General features: G+C 36.2%; 2 protein-coding genes across 6 annotated transcripts in view; one reads left to right on the top strand and one right to left on the bottom strand.

Moving 5' to 3' along the window:
- CMSS1 (cms1 ribosomal small subunit homolog) overlaps positions 1-24,515 on the top strand; it is a 341,998-nt gene that overhangs the window by 51,202 nt on the left and 266,281 nt on the right. The window lies entirely within an intron of this gene.
- FILIP1L (filamin A interacting protein 1 like) overlaps positions 1-24,515 on the bottom strand; it is a 270,742-nt gene that overhangs the window by 39,908 nt on the left and 206,319 nt on the right. The window contains exon 1 of one of the 4 annotated variants that reach the window (XM_069472532.1): positions 3,183-3,296. The exons of the other annotated variants lie outside the window; for them this stretch is intronic. The gene's annotated coding sequence lies outside the window, so the exon portion shown is untranslated. Of the gene's footprint in view, positions 1-3,182; positions 3,297-24,515 lie in introns of those variants that run through there. 4 annotated transcript variants of the gene reach the window in all.

Raw genomic sequence — 24,515 nt, forward strand, 5'->3', positions numbered from 1 at the left:
CAACTCTGTTTTTAAGAAAAAGGGATGTAGAAGGGCTTAAAACAGCATTGGTGATGATCTGCCAGGAATTAGTGCACCTAACAAAATGATTGAAGACATGAATGTCGCACCTTACTTTGAAGTAGAAAATGACCAGCCAGAGGAGGCTCTAAAAGTCATTACAGTGCACGTTAAGCATAAATGACTGGGTTGGTGGCTCAGAAATACTGTGGTGATGGCAGAAGCAGCCACAGAAATATTTCTTTGAAGGTTTGTGATGCTGGCTGCATATGCAGGGTCTCTTCATCTTTAAATGCTTATTTAGCATAATATACAGAAACTAAACAATCAGTTTAAATCAAAGCTAAATTAATAGTCAAATACAAATTCAATAACTACTAAAAATCATTTAAATTGATGATATTCCCAAGAGATAAGGTAGGATGTGTTAGATTTTTCAAAGATAATGACTGGCTATGTGAACGACGGGGCGTTTCAGTTCCTGAAGCAGGTTGAGACCAATATTGCTTTACATCCTCTGATTATTACTCCACAATATCCAGTCTTTTATAAACAGTTCTCTTCCTGCCCTCCTTCCTTTTTCCTTTAAATAGGAAGGACTGTATATTTTTTCTACTCACCCTATAAAATGTTCACTTTGCCCCGAAGCACTAGATATGTACAGAACATGACCTAAGAATTATTGGAATTTTATTCTTCCTTCCCCATTTTCACTTTTTTTTTTTTTTTACCTCAAAATGCATTTATTACCGAAGGCACTGTTTTGGAGAGGAAGGGGCAGCAGAGAACTCTTAAAAAAAATTCAGTCTTTTGAGAAGGCAAATTAATGGGAATTGCAAGAGGACTGGAAAATTAAGACAGTCAAGGCTTGATTTGTGTTTTCATATTGGCTGTTTACTATAGACTCCATCACAGCATTAGGAAAATAGCACAAACTTATCAGTGCTTAACAGTTAAAGCTACTCTCCACAAAGGGGCAAATGAACTTACTAAGCATAAAATTATTATGTGCTTTATTTGGAAGTGTAAAAATTGACATTCATTGTATCAAAACCATTTTTCTATCATATAGATTGTCCCAAGGACTAAGAAATGCTCACCCAGACAGCCCATTAATGTATCCATGATAAATTCTTGTTTAACTTTCAGTTTTAAAAGAGTCTTAATGTGTAATTGAAGTTAATAAATGGAAAAAAGTGTGGAATATTAAAATCTGTCATTTAAAAAATTGTTTTAAATTGATGCTTGCTTTAAAAAAATAACAGGCAGACTTTGGGAAACACAGCTGTCAGAGCTTTGATGGAAGTTATGATTTTCAACAGTTGAGCTATAGTTTATGGTACAGATGGTACTTTGGGTATAGCTGAAACAATAATTGATGGTTTCTATTTCCCTCCACCTCTGTTAGATTCAAAAGAGCAGAATACCTTTTTCCCAAAGCAGGAGTTTTTCAGTTTCCAATTACTGCCTATATCAAATAAACAACTCTTCTATTGCATATTCCGTACTTCTCCACAGTGACCTGGGTGTTGGCCCCACTTTTCTAATTATGGTAGGCTTCCCTAGGTTTGAAATAATAGTTCTGTGGAAATCCTACTTCTCAGTACTAACTTGCAGTTTATATAGCCTATCTTCAGGCCAAACAACATATAATTTTTCTTTTAGAATATGAAAACCAAAGTTTTGCATTGCTCCAAACAAAATTAGCAAAAACAACAACAACAAAAAAAAAATGAAAACAAACTCGTATGAAACAAAAATTGGTAGGCACCAATGTCATATACTTTAAAAGACTCAAATACAGGAATTACTAGAAAGACACAGATATAACCCAAATTTTAAGCATATTTTTAAAATGCTGTGTTTCAAATGATAAATCTTCTAGGATCTGACTTTTTCTTCTCACTGACAAAAATAAAATGTTGAATTTGTAACAGACACATACACCTCGGATGGTTGTAGTACTCTGGTCCTCTTAAATTTTTACTATATGTTCAAACAGTTATATGGTCATTTCACTGTCAACAATATTAAGCATTTTTCAGTCTTTCAGAGTGAATCAATATAAATGGCAGCCTATGAATTCTGAATTTGTATTGTGTATACTTTTAAAACATAAGGGCTATTTAAAAAGGGAAATAATTTAGTCACATAGTTCTTAAAGTTTTGTTTTACAATGTATATTTAGACCAGATAAAGTTTGACTGATAAATCATTTTTTCATCTCCTATTCCAGTGTTCTGAACTTGACACAGCATCTTTTATTTTCAGTTCCTCTGCTTATTCTTATTTTGAAAAGTAAATTAAAATATTATGTAGTTATGCAGTATCCCCAAGTGTTCAATTAGCAATAGCCTGTTCAGGGTTTAGATGTAAGTAATTACAGTTCAAAATGACACTGATTAATTAAATTATTGTGTGGGCTTTACTTTTTAAATTAGTATTTTTACATAATAAACCATTATCTAAAATATTACTCTACAGAGGATAGCTTTAAGTGTGGTTTGTCATTTATCCAGTGACTGGAATTGAAGTAGAAAGTTAGAACTCAAAACTGTGATAGTTACCTTCACTGTACAAATTGACATAATGCTTTTAAGACAGAATAGTGTTTCTAAGATTTTTTTTTGAAGCTTAGAAAGGTTTTTATTTTTTAAATTAGATCCATCCTAATTCCAAGATGTATTCCCAACAGTGTTTTTCTAGTCTTTTATATTAAGATTTACACAAAGTGGGGGAGAAAAAAAACGCGCTAACAAATCTACTACCATGTGGCAGTGTTTCGCACTCCGCTCTTGTAAGGCGAGCGCGTTTAAGCGAGGAGAGATAAGATCCGGAGATAGAGTTGTTACATTACAATGTAATTCCCCGCCCTTTCCCCAAAGGTTTCTCAAGACAGGCAGGACTCAATGTGTAGCTCACTTGGAAAGCCTATGAAATACACAGCCCCCACCGCTCAACATTTAAAATTAAATCCCAAATCTGTTTTCTCCGCCAGAGAAAACTTTTACTTTCAAGTTTTGTGTGAGTGGCTTTGAACCTAGAATTCATTGGATGCGCTTTGCGAAACCTGTCTGCAGTTTGGGATGCTAAGACAACTTTAAACGCGACCTACAGACATGCTACCTGGCTCTCTGACAGCAGTGCCCCTTGGCGGGGCAGAGCTGCTCTCCTGGGCTTACCTGAGCCGCCTGCACCGGGGCCGGGCGGGGGCCGGCCGGGCCGCTGTCGCGCCGCGCTGCGAGCGGGCTGTGCGCGCTCCGGGAGTCGCCCGAACAATGCGAGCGGGGCGCCGAGCGCGCCCGGCCTATGGGCGTTACGTCACCGCGCTGCCTTATAAGGCGCTCCGCGTGTGCGGCGCGGGCGGCGGGGGCGCCGGTGACCGCCAGACCCTCGGCGGCGGCGGCCGCGGCGGCGCGGCAACGCGACCCGGCTCCGGCCGGCGTTCCAGCTGTGCGAACCGAGCGTCGGTCCCCGGCTCCCAGCGGAGGGCACGGGCGGTGGGCCGGGACCTCAGGCGCCCTCCTGCCGGGCTACCCGAGTCATTGAGGGTCACTGTCGATCGCTTGTAACTTTTCTCCCTCTGGGTCTCTAAAGTTTCTGTTATTGCTTCAGAGACTTAAATACACATCCTGTTATTCTTACGTAAACTTTTGTAAATACATTTTTGTTACATTTGTTTTTTGGTTGCTGTGGGGGGGGGAGGCGGGAGAGGGAAAGAAGTTATTTTGGAGACATCTGGTGGGGGTGTGATTTAGACTTCAAACCCTCTCTTTCCTCTTTGTAAAGAGTAGGGGTCCTCAGAGGATAGTATTTTATTTCCTGATGATGTAACTACCAAACAATTCTTCAAGTGATGATGGGAAGGCCAGATGAAATCTTATTTTTTTTTCAGTGTTTTTCCTGAAAGAACCTCCTCGTTCCCCATTTCTGCATGCCTGTGTTTTAACAAAAGCAGTTAAAGCTAATCAGATTATTTGGGAGGGAAAATATTTTTAAAGAAATTAAATGTTTTGTGCTGTACTTTCAAGACAACGTATAAAAATAGAATTTTAGAACCAGTTTTAATCTATTTGTTCTCTTCTACTACAAACAAAATAAAGCAAAAAATAAAGACATGAGAAGAAAAAAGAAACTGGCCAAATATGATTGAATTAAGCCTATTATCCTCAGATTTGTTTGTATAAATCCTATTTCTTGTAAATGAGAAATAGCCTTCTAATTATCTTGCACATCAATAAAAAAGTAATCTCTAAAGTTCTAGCCCAACCCTATGAATCTGCTAAATAAATTAGGGACGTGGCAGCCTTATTTGCAAGCTTCAGATGAGTAGTTTTAGTAGATTGAGTCCATTTAAAAACCTCTTTTTAAATTACATAAAATAGGATTGCTTCCCATTATGATGTACATATGTCTATAGAATTATTGCTTCCATATGTTTTGTCAAACAGGAATAATGAAAATAGACTGCTTGCTTCATTTTCTTCGAGAGAGTGGAGAGTTGTGTAGTTAGTGGAAGTGGTGTGGAATAAAGCTTCAGGGCACAAAATTAAATGGGTGTCCTCTTTGCTAAACTGGGAGCTTACATTGCCACTTCTTCTAGATCACTCTAGGTACCTGCTGAGAAGCCTAAACTAAATTTACTCCTGCTTTTCATATACAGTATACCATTTTAGGAGAAGTGAATGACCATACTCTTAAGCTAAACTTAAAATTTAATATTCGATTTGCAGTTTTGTATTAACATTTTAGGTGTCTGTTTTGCTACTCTGCCCTATACTTGTGAAATGCATGTAATCTTTTTAGTCCCCTATGCTTGCCTTGTACTTATCAAACATCCTTTTTGAGGCTTTATGCTAGTTTGTTTCTATTAGAAATGCAATAAAATGACTTGTTATGAAAGTTGCACGAAGCATAAACACCTGAATCTCAATCCCAAACTGATTGCATAAAGTACTTTTACACCAAAGCTCTCATTTTTTGCAGCTTGCTATGCTTCTTTTTTCCTCTGATGGGCAAAGAAGTTTCTTAACATTCGACACTACCATTTATTGCTTTCTCACGGTTTTTTACTAATGCTTTGCATTTATTTTCACTCTTTTTTTGACTTCCCAGTTCCCATGTGAAATATATTAGTATTATTTCCTCCTTTTGTTTATCTCTGAAGAATAGAGAAGTTGAGTGGACAGAAGACTTGTCTAAGGCTCTCGAAGCAAGAGAAAAGAGAATTTGGAGTTCTAGTCTTCGTATGCCTTGCCTGGTGCATTACTTGCCTGGTTACATTACTGGTGTGTTATTCTTCAGACACTGGTCTCTGACCCAGCTCTGACTCAGCTTTCCACCTGAGGTCATGGTATGTGACCACTCTCTCCAAGAACCGATAATAACCCTCACTTATTGAGTTTTTAGATCATACCGGTCACTGTACTTAGTTTCTGTATCCATTCCATCATTTAATCTTCACAACACATTTTGAGGTGGTATTATCTGTACTTTTCAGATGAAGAAACACATTTAGAAGGGTAAAGTGGCTTGACCAAGGTCACACAGCTGGTAAAGTAATGATGCGGGGATTTAAAGCAGTGTTTACATATACAGCATTAGTCTTGTCTTCTAATGGTTTGCTAATGTCTTAATGGTTTGCTCAGAATCTCTCACAGGTGTTGGTAAAGGAGTGTTCTGATTTAATTGAGAAGTTTGTATCTTTGCTTTCCATACTGAACACTGAACTAGGAAAGCCAAGACTCGTCCTCTTTGCGGGCCACACACCAGAGTAACCCAGATTTTACACTGAATAATCCTAGAGGGTATCGTTAACATTGGGGACATGGTAGATTTGTGTATTTACTGACAGTTTTCTGGAAGGTGGCAACAATGTGTCTTATTCTACTAATATTAGAATATCATAACAATTTTCCTAAAGATGAAAGTCAAGGGTTTTGAGGGAGCAGGACCTTTATCTGACAAAAGAGCACCCTGGCTTGTGTATCACAAACTTCAGCCTGCCATGGGCATTGTTCTCCCCTGGCCATGTGAGTAGGTGAGTAGACTTTTATTTCCTTCCCTCTTTCTACCAAAATTCTCTTTGAGATATTATTTTTGTTCTCTTGGTCTCTGACATATAATTATTAGGAAAATAGAGTTATGATCACTGTGCCTCCAAACTGCCTGAGAAAATTTTACTTCCTAGCCTAGTTCTGTCCAATTACTATATGACTCTTCATTTTATAATCAGAAATTTCCTACAATTAAGCATGCCTACAAATTGAGATTCTTTCTACAGTTAGTAATCTGAATTTCTGATCTAAATCAGCATTAGCTTTAAGCGGTGATTTAGAAATGATATAAAGGAATTTTTCTACCAAGCTAATTACTTTCTAATGTGGGAAACAGAATTTGTAGGTGACAAGGCTGGAAACCAAGAGTTATTGACCAGATTTAGCCATATAAAATTACTGCTTTATATGGTCAAAAACAGCTCAATATCAGCAATTTCCCATGGTTTAAGCTAATGCCAGGTGGTTATTACAATGACCACAGCAACTGGCATTATTAGTAAAGTCAGTTGCTACTGACCATAATAACATCATCATTATTTAACTGTTTTAAAATACCATTAATGTGCTGCTAAGCATGTCAAGCCAGTTCCTCTTTGTAAGTGCTCTTATTTTCTTTCACATCCTCTCTTCCTCCCTTTGTTTCTTCCTGTGACTGGTGAAGTCTTTCCGTCATCCAAATGCAGTAAATACCAGAGAAGAAGCAGGAATTAACTGAATCTTTCTGGAAGCTGCCCACAACTTTCACTGCTGGTTCTTTCATCAGTTATGGGGAGATGTGCTCTGCTCCCTAAAGTGTGCTTCACGCTATGACATGGTAAACACTAACTTTGAATGTGACACATTTGCTCCTTTGCCTCTATGAGATAGTATATGTGAAAACACTGTAATGTACAAAGAAAAAGAGCAATTCTTATACGGACCTGCTTGTATGAGAAGCTGAACAGAGAGAGAATAGAGCCAGGATGGCATAGGAAGAGGCAGAACTCCAGGGTCCTGTGTTGCTTTAGGCTGCAGTTGGATTGGCTGGACTATGAGCTTTTGGAGCTAATATATTCCACCCCAGGGTACCTTCTGACACCTCATCTGCAGCCTTCTTGCAAGGCAGCTTTGCCACTGAGCACTGGGTAACCTTGTCACGGATCGCAGGTTCTGGTCCCTCTTCTGCTGCTGTACAACTTAGGGTGAAGGCTGAAGGGACTGAGCGTCACACGTAGGCAGCTATAGAACATGAAGCCAGAGGGGATGTCTGAGGGTAAAAGCACCTTCTCTCCATGCCTGGGACAATCATTTTTCTAACCATCCTCTTTCCTTCACTCGTTATATTTCTTGGGTGCCACTTGCCTGGCTCTGTACACACATATGCCCGCAGAAAATAAACTACATCCCTGGTCAGTGCAGCACTTTCCTTGTACTCTGAGAGCCTTCAACTAGCAGTTAACTGGTGAAACCTGGATATACATATAGACCCTCTCACTCCTTTTTGTTAATAGATGAATCTTTTTTTTTAATTTCAGAATATTATTGGGGTATAAACCCTTTGATCAAATAAATTGCTTTTGCACTGCCCAAAGCTACAAGTGTGCCCATCCCCCACACAGTGTGAATCATACCCATTACCTGTGAATTTACTCATCCTCTCCTTCCGCTCCCACCTGCCCAGTCCCCATAAACATTACTTCCATATGTGTACATAAGTGTTGGTCAATTAGTACCAATTTAATGGTGAGTGCCTGTGGTGTTTGTTTTTCCATTATTGTGATACTTTATCTGCTGCCTAAATCTTTTGGTCCTAGGCCTTCATAGTCCTTGAAGGTTCCAGAGCCCTCTACCTATTCCACTCATACTTAAGCTGACTTTGATTTTAGAACAGTGACCTATACACTTGAGAGCTCTCTTGGGCTGATTACAGCGACAGTGTCAGTGTGACACTAGGGAATAGGAAGCCGTTTATTAACATTAAAACAAGTGACATCTTGTAGTTTTTAAAAATTGATTTTAAAATAGTTCTCTTTTTTCATTTTAAAACTAATAGGTACCCATCATAATTTGGAAAATGAAGAAAAGTAAAAAACAGAATTTTATATATAGTCTATCACATGAATACTGCTAACTATTAACAGTTCAATGTATTGTATTTCCTTTTAGCCTTTTTTTAAGCATTTGTAAAACATGATTGTTTTCATAACGTAGACCCTGTATGTTTGTCCGTGTGTGTGTGTGTGTGTGTATGTATTATGTGCCTTTTTACCTTTATTATATATATTTTAATCATGTTGGTGGCTTTTCTGTAGACATTGGATCATTTAACAGCATATGTTTACATATTCTCCCTAGAAATAGTGGTCACAAAGCCAGTCCTTGCCTTTTGGCCTCCTAACATTGCCATGGTTTTGTTCTTCACCAAATGAAGCAAGGAAGTCTATATTTAATAAGAAATCTTTTGTTGACCAGAAACCTCCTAGTCTTGGTTTACATGGGATGCTGTGAGATGGCTATGGACTCTAATGAGCATGCCAGTAGGTGCACAAAATGACTTAGGGAGAATGAGGAATTGATAATGTGACACCGCCATAAGATTATTAAATGGGAGGCAGGAAAAGCCTGTTATTTAGGTCCAGTCCGTTTGCTTATTTATTCTTGCAAACATTTTGTGTTTCCTTGGTAACTAATAATAGTTTTGAGAAAATGTTGAACTCACAAGTATTATTGCAGGAGTTAAAAAAAAAAAAAATCAAATCACAGAAATTAGAGATGGAAAAGATCTATTAGGTCATCTTCCCTGTCCCTTGCCAGTACAGATTGTTCTCAATGCTTTGTCCAGTCCATGTTTTAAAGGGACCCTGTCAAATAGTTTATACCCCATATCTTTTTTATTACATTTTTGAAGAAACCACTCTAACAGATTTTTCCATATAGATGAGGAACTGGATTTTAGGGTAAATATTTGTGGTGAAAGACCCATGGATTCAAAGTACAATTGAATGGATTTTATTAGTTGGAAGTCATTGGAATGGTTTAGGATATCTTTAGAATACTTGACCAACTAAAGTGTGAAACGGGTGGGTAAATTGAATTTATATGTTTTCTTTTATCATTGGAAACTCAAATAGAACAATTCATGAGCATAAACTTTTAATCATATAAGCTCATTGAAATGGGTCTAGAAGGCCTGAGAATATATACATCTAGGAAGTAAAGTAAGAGTAAAATGATTGTTTCTAAGGTTATTATTATGAGCAAGACATTTTATAATATCCCTTCCTCTTCCCGATTCTATTTTGTCCATTATTTACATAGCCAATTGCTTGATATGAAGGTGACTTCTAATTGTAAAATCCTTTTCTTTTGTCTGGCATCTTCCAAACTGCAGAAGAACAGAATAAAATTGTCTCATAGAAGCAATCAGTGGTGTTAAAACTAAATACTTCCTTCCCTATGTTATGGCTGGAGATGTCTTCACTAGAAAAATAATGAACAAATTAAGAAGAAATGTGTTTAGAGTTGTAATATGAAGAATGATCCTTTCATAAGATCACATTTTAGATTGTAAAAGGTCTTAGAAAACATCTATTCTACTTATTACCATCCCTGTTTTCTCTTTTTAAATAGATGAGATAATTGGAGCTCAGATAAGTTAGGGAACTTATCCCAGTGTCACACAGTAAAGTGGTGACCTAGTCACTATGTTTTATCAGTCCATGTTTCTTTTGGGAAACATGAAAAATGGCATAATGAAACAATATGATTAAAATTGTATAAAAGAATATATCTGAAATCCTAATTAGTATTAATTTACCTAGTTAATACTAACTACACAACTAATTTAGAACATTGATGAGTTAGTTATCCACTTCATGGATGAGAAATGCTATCTTTTGTTTCAGTTCTTTTAAATTGAAGATCTATAGATTGCTAGTTATCAACTCAGGCCACTAAAATTGGCCATATGTTAGCAATTCTAGTAAAAAATTTAATGGAGTAGTCTGAAATTTTAGTATACATTTCTGTGTTATTTAACACCATTATCCTGCATGCTTGCCACTTGGTCATTCTGTACGTGAGAAATTTTATTATAATTTATGTTACCAGGTATTCAGTGTGTATCATAAAATATTGGTTTGGAACATATGTCAAAAGTCTTGTGTCCTCTTAGATTGAATTCTCTCTATAATGAGAACTTCAGTGTTTTGTCCAAGAATTGGTGCATGCACAGTCCAATTGTCATTAGTCAGTGCTGAACAGCTCCAGAGAATTTTTACTTCCCCAAAAAGTCCATTCCATTCCAAACTGAAAACTAGCTCCTTCTAACTTCTTCTGATTGTTCCTGGTCTTTCCATGAGGCATGTTGAACAAATGCACTGCTTTAAATTAACGGCCTTTTAAATATTTGAAAACAATTTGTCCTGAATCTTCATTTGTTCCTATATTTGATGTAACCGTGTGTCCAAAAGTTTGGTGCTTAGAATGAACAAATTATATTACAGATTCAGAAGTTGGAAATAAATGAAAATAGCTTAAAACATGGGATGGTAGGATTTTCAGTGTTATCAGTTATCCTTCCCTTTTATAGATAACGTGTGCATGCATCTGTGTGTGTGTGTTTGTGTAAACATGATTTTCTTACCGCTTTAGATAACCACATCACCCTGTTAAGTCATTGAACTTACTGATCACCAGTCTTCTAGGGAACAACCATACACCTAAGTATTTTTGTCATGTACTGTTTCTATGATGATCTAGGGTAATTGCTTCTATCCTATACTGGTTTTGTTTGTATTACATCTTTGTTATACTAATAACAAAATAATAACAAAAATAGATGACACATTTAATGTTTAATGGATGCCAGGCACTACCTGCTTTACATATGATAACAACTTTGATCTACAAAATGACCGTATGGTAGATAACTGACAAACAGAGAGGTTACATAACTTGTCCAAGATCACAGAGCTAGTAAATGGTGGCACCAGGGTTTGAATTATAGACTGACTCCAGCAACTGCTGGGAGAAATCACACTTGGTGTATTATAGTAGGATTTGGACTTAGGGGATAAACAATACTAACATGGAGTCTTAGAACTTTGTATCTCTCTTATCTGCCACTTAGCTCACTGGGCTTGTACCATGGGATGGTAGAGTGAAAATGGACTCTGGAGATCATCTATTCTGCTCGCCTCATCTTATGGTTCATGGAACTAAGACCCAAGTTCTGCAATAGCCTGTTAGGGGATATGCAGATGGGAAGAGCACGGCCAGAATGCAGTGCTTTTTCTACTGTAGAATTCTCAAGTGTTTCTGCTTCATATAATTTCCTCTCTCTGTCTCTTCCCCACCTTTCTCCCTGTCTTCTTTCCCTCTCTAGTTACCTATGGCACTCTCAGTGGTAAAACAACAATTAATAGAAATCACATGGAAAGGATCACTTAAAATCCTACCATACCATGTTTTAAACTATTTTCATTTATTGCCAACTTCTGAATCTATAAGTTCTTTAACTTTTATCTTTTTAGATTATGACATAGATTTAAGAATCTCATGAAATTAATGATGAATCTCATCCATTGCATTGATTTAGTTCCACAGCTCAAATACGCCACTTCTGTTAAGATTCAGAAAGTGGGAAGGGAAGGTGGGAAAGGAATTGCTGTCATTTATAAGGAACCTGTTGTATGCCAGTCATTCTGCTCACCTCTCTAAAGTCTCAGATCTCCTTCCCACTTTATGGGATTCTGTATTAGGACCAGCACGATACACTGCAGAGTGGGAATTCCACAAACATGCTAAATGAGGAAATGAACGGAAAAAAGTGCTTTGAATCCAGCAGGAGAAAGAGATGACAATCATATACAAATCACTCCCACTGATTGACTATTAGCTTTTGGTTCATTTTTGTGCAATTTATTTTACAGCCTTCGAGGCAAATGCATATGCAGGATGCCATAGCATGCTAGTTACAGTTAAAGATTTTGACTCTGCTCTTTTGACTCAGCTGAATACTGAGAAGGCTTGGATTCAGAAACTTTTCATTTTTCCATTTAATCAAGTTTCTTTACTTTCCTTGACCACAATTATTATTGGCTATGGAAATTTCCCCTTTGGGGTGGTATTTAACCATGCAAGCGGGGGAAATTGTGTCATGATACTGCTCTGACAGCCTGCAAACTTGAGGAATAAAAATTGCAGCAGCAGAGTTTCCTTTCAGCAGTCAGCTGTGGACCCACAGTGACTTCTTGGCAAAATATACTTTAAAATCATGCTGATTTGTTTTTAAAAATAATCAATTCTAATGAAAACTGTTCCAGCTGTTTTGAACAGTGTTTTGAAACACAGAAGCAACTTTCAGTTACCATTAATGGCTATCACCCTTAGTGATGCCAGAACAGTCTGTCCCCGACCCCTTAAACTGCACTGGAAGGGCATTTGGTAGGGACCTGGTGTTGACTCTCAGTGACTTCCAGTTTGGAGTCTGAGATTTATTTCCAAATGCCTATGTTCTCTTAAGATTGACAGAAGAAGTTTATCATATGATTGCTAATTTGTCTTATTACTAGACTATACCATGCCACTTAGAGTATGCTACAAATTAATTTTTAAATAAATCTTATGAATAACCCAATTATATTTTATTATCTTGCCTTTTTGGCAAAAATTAAAATTTCTTTGTTAAATGCAAGGATTTAAAATTTAGCACACGTTCATAAACTCACTTGGATGTTTCTTCATTTCCCTTTTTTAATACATCTGTAGACTGAAAATATAAAAGTGGCTTAGGTTTCGCTTGACCTGAGAGCCGCTGACTGACTTTTGGTTAAAAACAGTCTCTTGCTTTCTGTCTGTCTACAGCTCAAATATGCCTTTTCTATAAAGAAGATTTCTGTCTATCTGTATCACAACACAATTTCCTCCACTTGCATGGTTAAATACCACTTCAAAGGGACATTTTCTTAGCAAATAACAATTGTGGTCAATTCCAGGAGGGAGAATGGCAGAGCAAAGGAACTCTGGATAGACTGTAGCCGCTGATTGGCCTCAGGGAGCAGAGCTGGGCCTCTGCAGGTGGATGTTACAGCCCTGACTAAGAGGTTGGTCACATAAGGTGGGACCAGACTGTGAATGGGTCTTAAAATTCAATTAATGGGTTGGGTTTTAACTTCATGTTGTAGATAATAGGGTGCCATGAGCAGCTTTTGAGCAGGTGTGTAATATATTAAAAGCAGTTTTAGAAGAATTATGGCTTTGTTACTTCCTTTTTGATTGCATGTTAAGTGCAATATATTCATATGAACTAGAACTAGGAGTACCCTAACCATGTTATATATTAATGCTTCTCTTAGGTACAACCTTTGGACAAGTGGAGGTATAGAGCAGCATCTATTGAAAAACTTTAAATGTCTGCTCTGAGAATCAAAATAAAAATAGGTCTATGATGTAATTAAATAGGAGAATTTCTTATAGACTTATTAAATATTAGAATGACTGCTAAAGAATGGTTCTCCTGAGCCATTTACTTGACAAGTAATTATGATTTACCAAAGTTTCTCTCCCCATAGAAAAAGTTGGTAGCTAAGTAAAGATCTCCCAAGGCTGCAAAAAATAACAACAAAAACCACATCTGAATATGATTAAATGGGTTTGTTTGTTTTGCTGAGGTACCTGTTTGATCCATTATTGAAAATAGAGGGAGGCTCTTTATATTTGAAGGTACATCTTCTTATCTAGACCTGTCTGCAATTTTATTTATTGCCTGTGGAAGGTAGAGAACAAAATCTTCTTAGAATGCCTTTTTTTACGATATATACATTTTATCTTCATTTTTCCCTCTTCCAATGAAAGAAATTCTATGACTGTCTTCATTTGGTCAATTTTCATATTTTGTAAATTTCTTTGCAAATAAAATAACTCTGCTGAGAACTTTACTTTGTTTCTTTTCCCTCCATGGTCTTATTGGACTTTCATCTCTTTGTCTGGTTCATGAGTTATTTAGAATTGTGTTGCTTAATTTTTAAACACATATTTTGAGATGGGGGAGAGTATCTTTTTTGTCCCTGATTATGTTATAGTGAGAGAATGTGATCAGTATGTTACCTATCCTTTGAAATTAAAATTTGTTTTATGGCCCCACTGTGTGTTTACTTTTTGTATAAATTCCCTATCTGCTTACAGAGAATTTATATTTTGTAGGAGTTAAGAACAGTGTTCTCTATACAGATAAAGCTTGCTGATTGTATTGTGAAAATCTGCTGTAACCTTACTGATTTTTGTCTGCTTCCATTGTTAATGACTAAGAGAGGTGTTCCAGAATCTTCTACTGTGATGTTGGATTAGTCTCTTTCTCCGTTTCTGTCAATTCTTGCTTCATATATTTGAGACCATATTTTTAGATGTATGCAAATTAAAAATATTCCTAGGAAATAGAATCTTTTTACATTATGTAATGACTCTTTATAAATGCTTTTTACCTTGAAGTTCATTTTGTCTGATATTAACATAGCTACATAATCTTTCTCTTGATTAGTAGTTACCTGACATGTCTTTTTTCCCATCTTCTACTTACTGCTTTACTATATTTTTATGTTTTAATGAGTCTCATATAGACAGCATATAGCTGGAAATTATAATTGTTGGATTGTTTTAATTCAGTTTTATAATCTTTATCTTTTAACAGGATCATTTAGTCTATATTTACGGTAATTATTGATATATTTGGATTTGCCATCTTATTTGATAGTTCTATTTGTACCACCTTTTTGTTGTTTTTATCTCATTTCTTGGCTTTTTATTTTAATAATTCACTTCCTTTCTACTTTGGAATATACACTGTATTCCTTTTCAATTAGAGATTAATTATCCTATAAATTCTACCTCACAAATTAAATTCTCAAAGTCTAAAGCTGATCAGTGTCTTAAGCCTCCTCCATAAACATTTAAAAACTTTAGAACACTTTAACTCTGAGCATACCTTCCCAATTTTTACATTATTATTGTCGTATATTTTAGTTCTATCTTTTTTCTAATTCCACAAGACATTATCATCTATTATTGCTTTTAGTCACTGTTAGTTTAGATACACCAACATACTTACTACTTTCTTTGCTTCTTATTCCATCTTTTATTCCAGACTTCCATCTGGGATCATTTTCCTTCAATCTAAATGCATCCTTTTGAAGTTCCTTTAGTGGAAATCTGCTCTGTGCACACTATTTATTTGAACATGTCTTTATTTCACCCTTGTTCTTGGGAAGATTTTTCCTGGGCATAGACCTCTAGGTGAAAACTCATTTTCTGTCAGCACATTGGAAATATTCCGTGACTTCTGGTTCCCCATTTTACCATTGAAAAGTCATCAATCTAAATATCATACCTTTTTCCTCTGGCTGCTTTTATGATCTTCCCTTTGTCTTTGATATTCTGCAATTTCATTATTATGTACTTAAGTTCAGATTTCTTTTATTTTATCCTTACTGGTTTTAATTGAGATTCCTTAGTCTATGGATTCGTCTTTCTGCGGTTCTAGAAAATTCTCAGTTAATATTAACTTTTCAAATATGGCTTCTGAACAATTTTTTGTCTCCTTAATCTTTTATAACTTAAATTAGACACATTGGACTTTCTCACTCTGTCTTCATGTCCCCGAACTACTCTTTCAGTTGTTCCATCTGTTTGGCATTTCAGACTATAATCCATATTATTTCTTCAGATTTATCTTCCAGTTCACTAATTCTCATTGCTTGATCTGTAATTATTACATATTTCATTTCTAAAAGTTTCTCTTTTTTTTCTAGTTTGGCCATTTTTCATAGTCCTTTACTTTTGTAACGAGAAATATCCATCTTGTTTTTCTTTTACATATTAAATATGTCTTACATGCTGTCTGATCGTTGAAATTTCTGAGGTCTTTGAAGCTCTGATTCTGCTGTCATTTTTATGACTTTCAATCATTGTATTTTATTTGCTAGTGTGCTTTTGGATTTTTTATATGAACTCATATATCTTAGAATTTTATATCTGGGAATTCTTTGAGCCCTGAATTGAAGGTAGCTTCCCCCAGAGAGGATTTCCATTTGTTTGTGCCAGGTGCCAGGGGGTATTTTTAGCCTAGAATCTCTTTAAACTAAATTTTTTGGCTCAGGGATCTTTGGGGTTTTTGTTGTTTTTGTTTCTGTTTGATTTTTTTTTTACCACCCAGTTAGTGTGATTCTGGGCTGCAAATTCTCATGTGGGCTAGCTTGTTATTATAAATTCTCAGTGGAGTTTATTTCTCCCCTTACTCCAAATGCCATAGATCAAGGCAAGCAGTTTTCCTTGCAGTCTTCCTAGAGTTTGGTTCTGTTTCTAAATCGCCTTTACTTTGACAGTTTAGCTCTTTGCATTCTCAGCTTATATGGGACTGGGGGGACCCTGGGCTTTGTCAAACTCTGTCCATGTGCCCTATGATGCCATGAAAACTAAAATTTCAGTTTACTGGGTTCAAAAAATGCTCTCAAAGCAAAAGCCACCTTTTTTGGTGCTTTGCTTAGCTAGGTGTTCACTTTTATTCAGTCTTTGGCCTTGAATATTCCTTAATAACTTGCCATCTCATGGATGTATTTTTTAAAAATATTTTATGTATTTTATTTTCCATTTGAATGTTTTTAGGATTTTTTTTTTCTTTTTGTTTTTGGCATTTTATATTTTAGTGAGAATAGCTTAGGGTAGCTAATCCATTTCACCATCAGCAATGGACATTAGAATAATATAATCTAACACTGAAAATAAACCTGAAAACTATATAAGAAATATATAAAAGAAAATGTTTCAGATTAATATGTTGGAGCCAATTGTATGGTCCTTTATGCTAAGAAATGGAGTTTTAGCTTAACCTATTAAGGGTTTGCATTTCAGCATTTCCATTCATTGTTCAGCTTACTAATAGGCCACTAGTGATTGTCCTGCTGCCTAATCATATAAAAGTGGTCTCAAATATAAGCTCAATTATTAGCAAAACTTCACATTTTTAAGTTTTAGTCTTTCTTAGGTCCACATATTAACAGGAAATTTGGTATGCTGTCAGAATAGCTATGATCCAATAACACTTTAACTAACTTTTGTTAGTTAAAATCCTATTAAACATTTTTCTGATTTTTCACAGGTGTTACTTCTTAGTTTAGGCAAGCACACATTAGTCAGAGCCTGGTATAAAGAGAGATAGATGGTCTAAGAGAGGTTAGAAAGCATCCTCTGTGCTTTCACTGAATCATTGTAAAAAAATAGCATATCATTGAACTCTCATTCCAGGTGTTTCAGAGAAAAACCATTGTCATGTGAATGATGCTACTTTGAGGAAGGCATCTGGAACTAGATAGTTTATCATAAAGTATTAGACAAGTCTCTAATTTTGTAGACAGTACCATATAATAGTAATATAAGATGGCTTCACATCTTTGAAGAGTTCCCAGGACATGGTGACTTTAACCTGTTTGCCTCCACTGAGAACTGTCCTGAAAATAGTGCCACAGGTTCTCCAAGTGGTCCAGACTGTGAATAACCAAAAGAAAATGATACATTGGCCAGGGTGTGTCCACCTATAGTCAACAGAAAACCTGAACTCCCAGTGGCTCAAACAGTAGTGAAATGTATCATCTCACAACAAAAAATCCAACCTTGGGGCAGGATCCACACATGGCATGTGGCCTCTGGCTCTCTGGTTCTTGTAGCTTTGGCCTCTTCCCCTTGATAACTTCATTGTCACGCTGGTGGGAAAACTACCTCTGCAGTTCCAGGCATCACATCTAAACACGCAACACCCAGCAGTAGAAAAGGGACCATCCCTTCTCTTGTCTCCTTAGGGCCAGGAAATCTTTCTTATAATCTCTCTTCCCACTTCCCACCCCCACTCAAGCACCCCCAAAGACTTGCCTTTATGGCTTATTTTCTGTAACTTTCAGAGGGAAACAGAATAACATGACTGGCTTATAGATCAATCAGATTGTATTCCTCACCTGGACATAGTCACGCTCATATGAATCATGTGGGCTCAATGATTCTAAGTCTCCTTTTATTTAAATTCTGAGTATACTATTGTCCCATAATTCTCTTTAAGAATATGGAAACTCATGTTGATACTGATTGCCACAAAGAGAGCTGCGTTAGAAGTGATCAAGTCTGTGACTGTGGACCGGGAGTGGCAATGCGTTGCTTAGATGAAAGCAGGATGCTCTGTATGTCTGTTTTCTTGAGTGTTTCTGGGAGAAAATTCAGGGACTTTTAGGAGACATCATTTTCCTTTCAGGGATCTCTATATCTAGTAACAAAACTGGCATCTAGGTATTTTTTAGTAGTAAGCTAAAAATATCACTGCCTATTTTATTTTTTTTTTTATTTATTTTTTTTTTTACTGCCTATTTTATAGAATTTCAAGGCTTCTCCTCAATCTAAGACTAGATCCTGGCTTTTTTTTTTTTTTTTCATCAACAGATGCTGACAGAGAACCTGGCTTTTTAAAGTTAATGTTTTATGGATTTTTTTTTTCTGTCATAGTAGGCATCCAAGAATTATGTCATTAGTTTGATGAAAGCAGATAGCTAATTCCTTTATTGTAAGTTATCAGAGTTGGCTATCCTCATAAAGTAACCTCTAATTGCTTTACTCTCCACAACCATTTATGTTCTATATAGATAATTGATCTTTCTGTATAGAAGTAGAGTTCTATGCTGATTGAGAATGATTTTGTTTACTAGCATCTCTTTATCAAATATTAATACATAGATATTTTTAAATATAATTAAGTTTTATCCCCAACCTCACCCAAGGAATTCTGGAGGTGAAAACTCTGGCTCCCTCCTTGCTGAATCTACAAATGTTTCTATTAGTTGCTTTACAGTTTTCTTCGTATTGAAGCTGGGTGACTAGACATTCAACATTCATTTATTAAGTACCTATTGATGTTAAATATGAGACATATTTTTGGGTGGGAAGCCAGTTAACATAGAACCAGCATATAATAGGTGTCAGTAAACTTAGTTCCTCTTTGGTATTATATTCAAAGATTTTTGCCTTGTAGTTGAAAGTAAATCAGATCCCTTGCTTTAAGAAATTTATAGCTAGGAGTTGGTTAGAGAGGTATTAACAGAAGAGAAGACAGACTGGTTAAAAACTAAATTGATTACACAAGGTACATAAATAAAGTGCTCTTTTTGTGCAGAGGGAGATGTTCTGTACCTGAGAAGGTGTGAGAGAAAGTAGCACTTAGGAGTTCAGGTAAAGTTCTGATCTGTTATGGATGCATAAGAGGAGTTAGTCTGGTGCCAGATTTGGCCAGAGGGCGATTCCCTGGCCCGCTAGTTTTGTGTGCTGGTGTGCTAATCCCTTCTTTCTATTTATAATTATTATCTTTTTTTGTTGTTTGATTTTTGATACTTCTAAAGACTATATGTTCATGGTTTCCTTTGCTCATGGAAGAAACATGGGATAATACTGACTTTACTCTGAATTTAGATCTTAGAGCAGTTTGCTTTCTTACAAGGAGGAAAGTGAATACTTTAATCTTCAACATATAGGAAGTTCCCCATCTTGCAAAATTTGTTTCAGAGGGTAATTTGTAAGACTTTTCCCCCATAAAAACAATATTATTAAGCAGGGAGTTGATTCCCTGACTAGCACAAGGAGGCTTACTAGACCCATAATAAAGCCGAAAACCTCTATTTAGGTAACTGCAATAGTATGGTGATTTTGTAGCACAGTAATAACATAGCTCACAAGGTTTATACATAGTGTGATTATTACAGCATGGAGTAGAGGACAGTATTCTTGCACATATATAAACTTCAGGTCAGCCAGCTTTTCATGGACTAATGGGAACCTGTGTGTTACATAAAGCATGATATTTATTAACAAATGTATTCCAGGTCCCCACTTTGGATTCCAGGTGATTACCTCTCTGTCATATCCATGGCAGCCTCAGGCCAACTAGCCTGAAGAAAATTAAGTAGCTCTGGAAATACTCTTGCTCTCCAGGTGTCATCATTTGAGCAGGGTATATAGCCTGGCTTTTTACATAGAGGGAATGTTTACAAGTCAGGTGTTCATAACCTAGAAAATGCTTGTATATATTTTATGTGGCCAGGATAGCTAAACTTAACTATATATATATTTTGGGGGGCCAACTTCTCTTTTCTTTTTTTTTTTTTTTACTTTTATTTCAGAGTATTACAGAGGTGCAAACACTTTGGTTACATAAATTGCCTTTGTACTACCCAAGTCAGCTACAAGCGTGCCCATCCCCCAGACAGCATGCATTGCACCCGTTAGGTGTGAATTTACCTATCCCTCCTCCACCTTCATACCTGCCTGACACCATATGAGTGTTACTTCCCATATGTGCACATAAGTGTTGATCAATTAGTATCAATTTAATGTTGAGTACATGTGATGTTCGGTGTGGATGCAGAGAGATAGGAACACTCATACACTGCTGGTAGGACTGCAAACTAGTACACCTCTATGGAAAGTAGTACGGAGATACCTCAAAGAACTGAAAGTAGAACTACCATTTGATCCAGCAGTCCCACTACTGGGCATCTACCCAAAGGAAAAAAGGACATTCTATAAAAAAGACATCTGCACTCAAATGTTTATAGCAGCACAATTCACAATTGCAAAGATGTGGAAACAACCCAAGTGTCCATCAATACATGAGTGGATTAATAAAATGTGGTATATGTATACCATGGAGTACTACTCCACCATGAAAAAATATGGTGAATTACCTGTTGTATTATCTGGGTTGGAGCTGGAGCCCATTCTTCTAAGTGAAGTATCACAAGAATGGAAAAACTTAACTATATTTTATTCTTAGCTATCCCAGGTTTAAGCATGGCAGCATGTTCTTTTAGGCAACTCATAGTCACCCAGGTTCACTGTTGGAAAAGCTGAAAGCATCCTCCTTTAAAGGATGAATTCAACTGGCTTTGTAGTTGGTCTCATAGATTTAGTGGGCTGTCACTCAGCAGGATTGGTTTTTTTTTTTTACTATATCCCCAAACACATGAATGGTAATATTTGTGGGTCATTCAAGGTACTGTATTTTCCTTCTGCTAATGGGCAAGTGCTTATTTTTTGTCTGATCTTCTTTTCCAGAAGAGGCCAGGTTCCTGGTAGTGTCTACTGTGTATAGTTTAAGGAACTTAGTTCAATAGCATAGCTATTAACCCATGGCAATGTTTCTTGACCTATAGATTGGTTTCAGTGAGCCAAAGGAGGATAATCAATGCAAACTGAAATAAACATTCATTTCTTATTACTGTACATATAACACCGGACTTCTACATTTTAGCTCCTTAAATCCTCTTCATCTTTGGTGGAAAACCCCTTCCTCTTACTTAACCTCTATTAGTTTTCTCCTCTTGACTCAGGGCAATCCCCTAGCAGCCTGAACTCATGGAGCAGATGCCTTGCTAAAAGACTATGGTTAAATGTGGGGTAAACTCTAGCAGTGATTCCTAGAAAAGAAAATAGTGTTAATGTTTGGTGAAGGTTGGACAAAGAAGCCCCTCATCAATGTTTGATAAAGCTCTGAGCTGTAAAGATGGTCTTTCCGTAGAGGAAGCATGTAGCTCACTGGAGGAGGGGACATTTGCTTCTGCAGGGAATTGCCATGGTTCCATATTCTAAAGCATGAGTCATGGATGTCTTTGTGATTACACATCCCTCCTAGCATATGAAGAATAAACTTTAGAGAAAAGGAAGTTAAGAGAAAACAGAAGTGTGAATAGCTACTAATGGTGCTCTCTGTGGCTCCTTTCTGTCTGCCATTTCATCATATGTGAAGGGGGGTAGGTCAGAGATTCCTTTCCTGGCAAATAAGTGGCAACATATGTTTGAAACAGTTAATGGAAACTATAGGGAGAAAATGACAGGCATATGGCAATAAGAAGGCAAGGGAAATTTTGTTGCCCTAATGTTAGCCACATAATTGGTACACTCTTCTATAGGGGCTGTTTAAACAGTCTGCATGCCCCATTAGTACAGCATTTGTGTTTGTGAAATGTATATATTTTCTAGATTTTTTGTTGTTTTTTTCATGAGTGACAGACACCTGAAGCATATAGAGTCCTTCAGAGAAAGGTTCCCAAAAGACAGGATTTAGGAAATAGGACCCTTAAAGTAGTAAAAACAAAAGGTGAGGAAACACTTAAGAACAATTATTTTGATTGCCTGAGAACAGAGGAATGGGCCCCAAATTACTGTATTCAGGAATACTCTTCACTTTAATGATAATTCTACGATGACAGTGTTTATGATTTATTTGTTGCCATAGCATTCAAACCCTTGCTCAGTAGAATTTGAGATTCTATGAGGTTCCTAAGGACTAGGGTTTGATGTTTTTTTGTTCTACAATCTATTCATTAATCAGTGTTCACCTTCCAACAAATTGAAAGCACAATGATTTAGTTTGAAAAAATTTATCTAACTATAAAGAGAAAAAAATCAGTGTATACAAAACAGTGCTGAAGTCCATTTCCAATTATCTGTCATACATGGCTATTAAATAGAAAATGTGCTTTAAGTCTCAAAATTTAATTATAGCCTATTGGAGAAAAGAGCTAGAAAGAAACATAATTTGTTTCTCAGAACAAATTTCTTTTGCTCAGACATGATTGTGATAAAGAATATTGTTTATGTTTCTAAGAGGTAGTAATACTTAATTTTAGTCTTAGTAAAACTTAACTGCTTAACACTTGTCAGGTTGTAGGGAAAAATCGGTTGGTGATATTATTGATTAGGGCCTTGGCAGTGAATGATATTAGAATGAATGAAGAATTTATTTATATATGTAAATATTATACACATATCAGTGCTGTGGAACTCAAATACTCTGCACCTGCTCTGTTCTATTCTGTATCCTGCTTTACTATGATTGGCATAAATGGTGTGGTTTATTTATTTATTTTTTTGTAGATCTAGGGGTACAAGTACAGTTTTGTTAAATTGATATATTGTATAGTGGTGAAGTCTGGGCTTTCAGTGTAGCCATCTCCCAGATTGTGTACATTGTACCCATTAAGTACTTTCTCATCCCTCACCACCCTCCCACTTCGAGTCACCAATGTCTGTTATTGCACTTCTCTATGTCCATGTGTAATGGTGTGATTTTTATGTCCAATCTTATGCTTTAGAAATGAATACTTAAGAAGGTAATCTAAGTGATATTTTTTATTTATAGTCACAAATTTCTATATACATTTACCTGTATAATAAGGCGTAGCAGGGAGAAGGCATCACTAAGTTCTATAGCCAGCCCACTGCCAATTTTTGTGTGGCCCACAAGCTAAGAAAACCTTTTACATTTTTAAATAGTTGGAAAAAAATCAAAAGATTATTTCATAGTATGTGAATGTTATATGAAATTCAAATTTTAGTGTCCATAAGTAAAGTTTTATTGGAACAGAGCCACACCCATTTGTTTCCATATTATCGGTGGCTACTTTCCTGCTACAACAGCAAAGTTGAGTTGTTGCAACAAATACCATCTAGCCCACAAAGCCTTAAGTATTTATTACATAGCTCGTTACAGAAAAAGTGTGCTGACCTATTCTATAGCTTTGGCAATAAATATAGTTCAAAACAAAACAAAGAAAAACAACTGAAAGTTTGGTTTTATATATCTCAACTAGTTTGTGTTCATTTGCCTGACACCAAATTTTTGAATTTTCTGCACTTACTCTTTTTGTAGATCTTGAATAGTCTATGTTCTCTAAGGATTGATATTATTGCCAAGACAACTGGGTGGAGTACTGAGCCTTTTGGTGGAGTATTGAGGTGATGTGGTATATTTGAGGGGTAATCTAGAATGGTAAAAGTAGAAAACCAAAGTTGTGTTTCTGAGATTTGTGGGAAGCAATGAGGTTCTGAACTGGTTACTTCAATTTCCCATTTTTCTGCCATATCACTGTCTTTTATTTTACCTTGGCTAGAATAGGGGTGTCCAGAATGGATGACAGGCATTATAGGGGGATTCTGTAAGAAAACCCCACTGCAGAGAACCCCCTATAGTGTGTCAAAGCTTTCTGGTTAAGTAAGCGTGGCAAAACAACCAATCATTAACGTGCCCAGTGCTCATAGTTAAATGATATTTTCCTTGTTTCTAATCACCGTAAATAATTGAGGACTGACTGTATTAAGAAAAGATGTCTTGCCTCCAATTCTGAATCCTTATACTAATGTTAGATTTAATATTCTAATATTGGTTTTTAATTTCTCAAGTTAGTCATCAAAATGCATTTCTGAGTAGACTTATCTAAGTTATCAAACTCTCAAAAAAGAAGGAAACATTCAAAAGCAGGGTTGGTTTAAATGTAGCTTATTTGAGAATTTAGATATGATACATTATATTTTGTTGCCTATTTTGACATTTTCAAAAAGTTGTTAGGAAAAAGAAGTGTATTTCTATAGTGCAGGTAGCATTATTTTCAGAGG

The sequence above is a fragment of the Eulemur rufifrons genome, chromosome 7 (assembly GCF_041146395.1).
Source record: "Eulemur rufifrons isolate Redbay chromosome 7, OSU_ERuf_1, whole genome shotgun sequence".
NCBI lineage: Eukaryota > Metazoa > Chordata > Mammalia > Primates > Lemuridae > Eulemur > Eulemur rufifrons.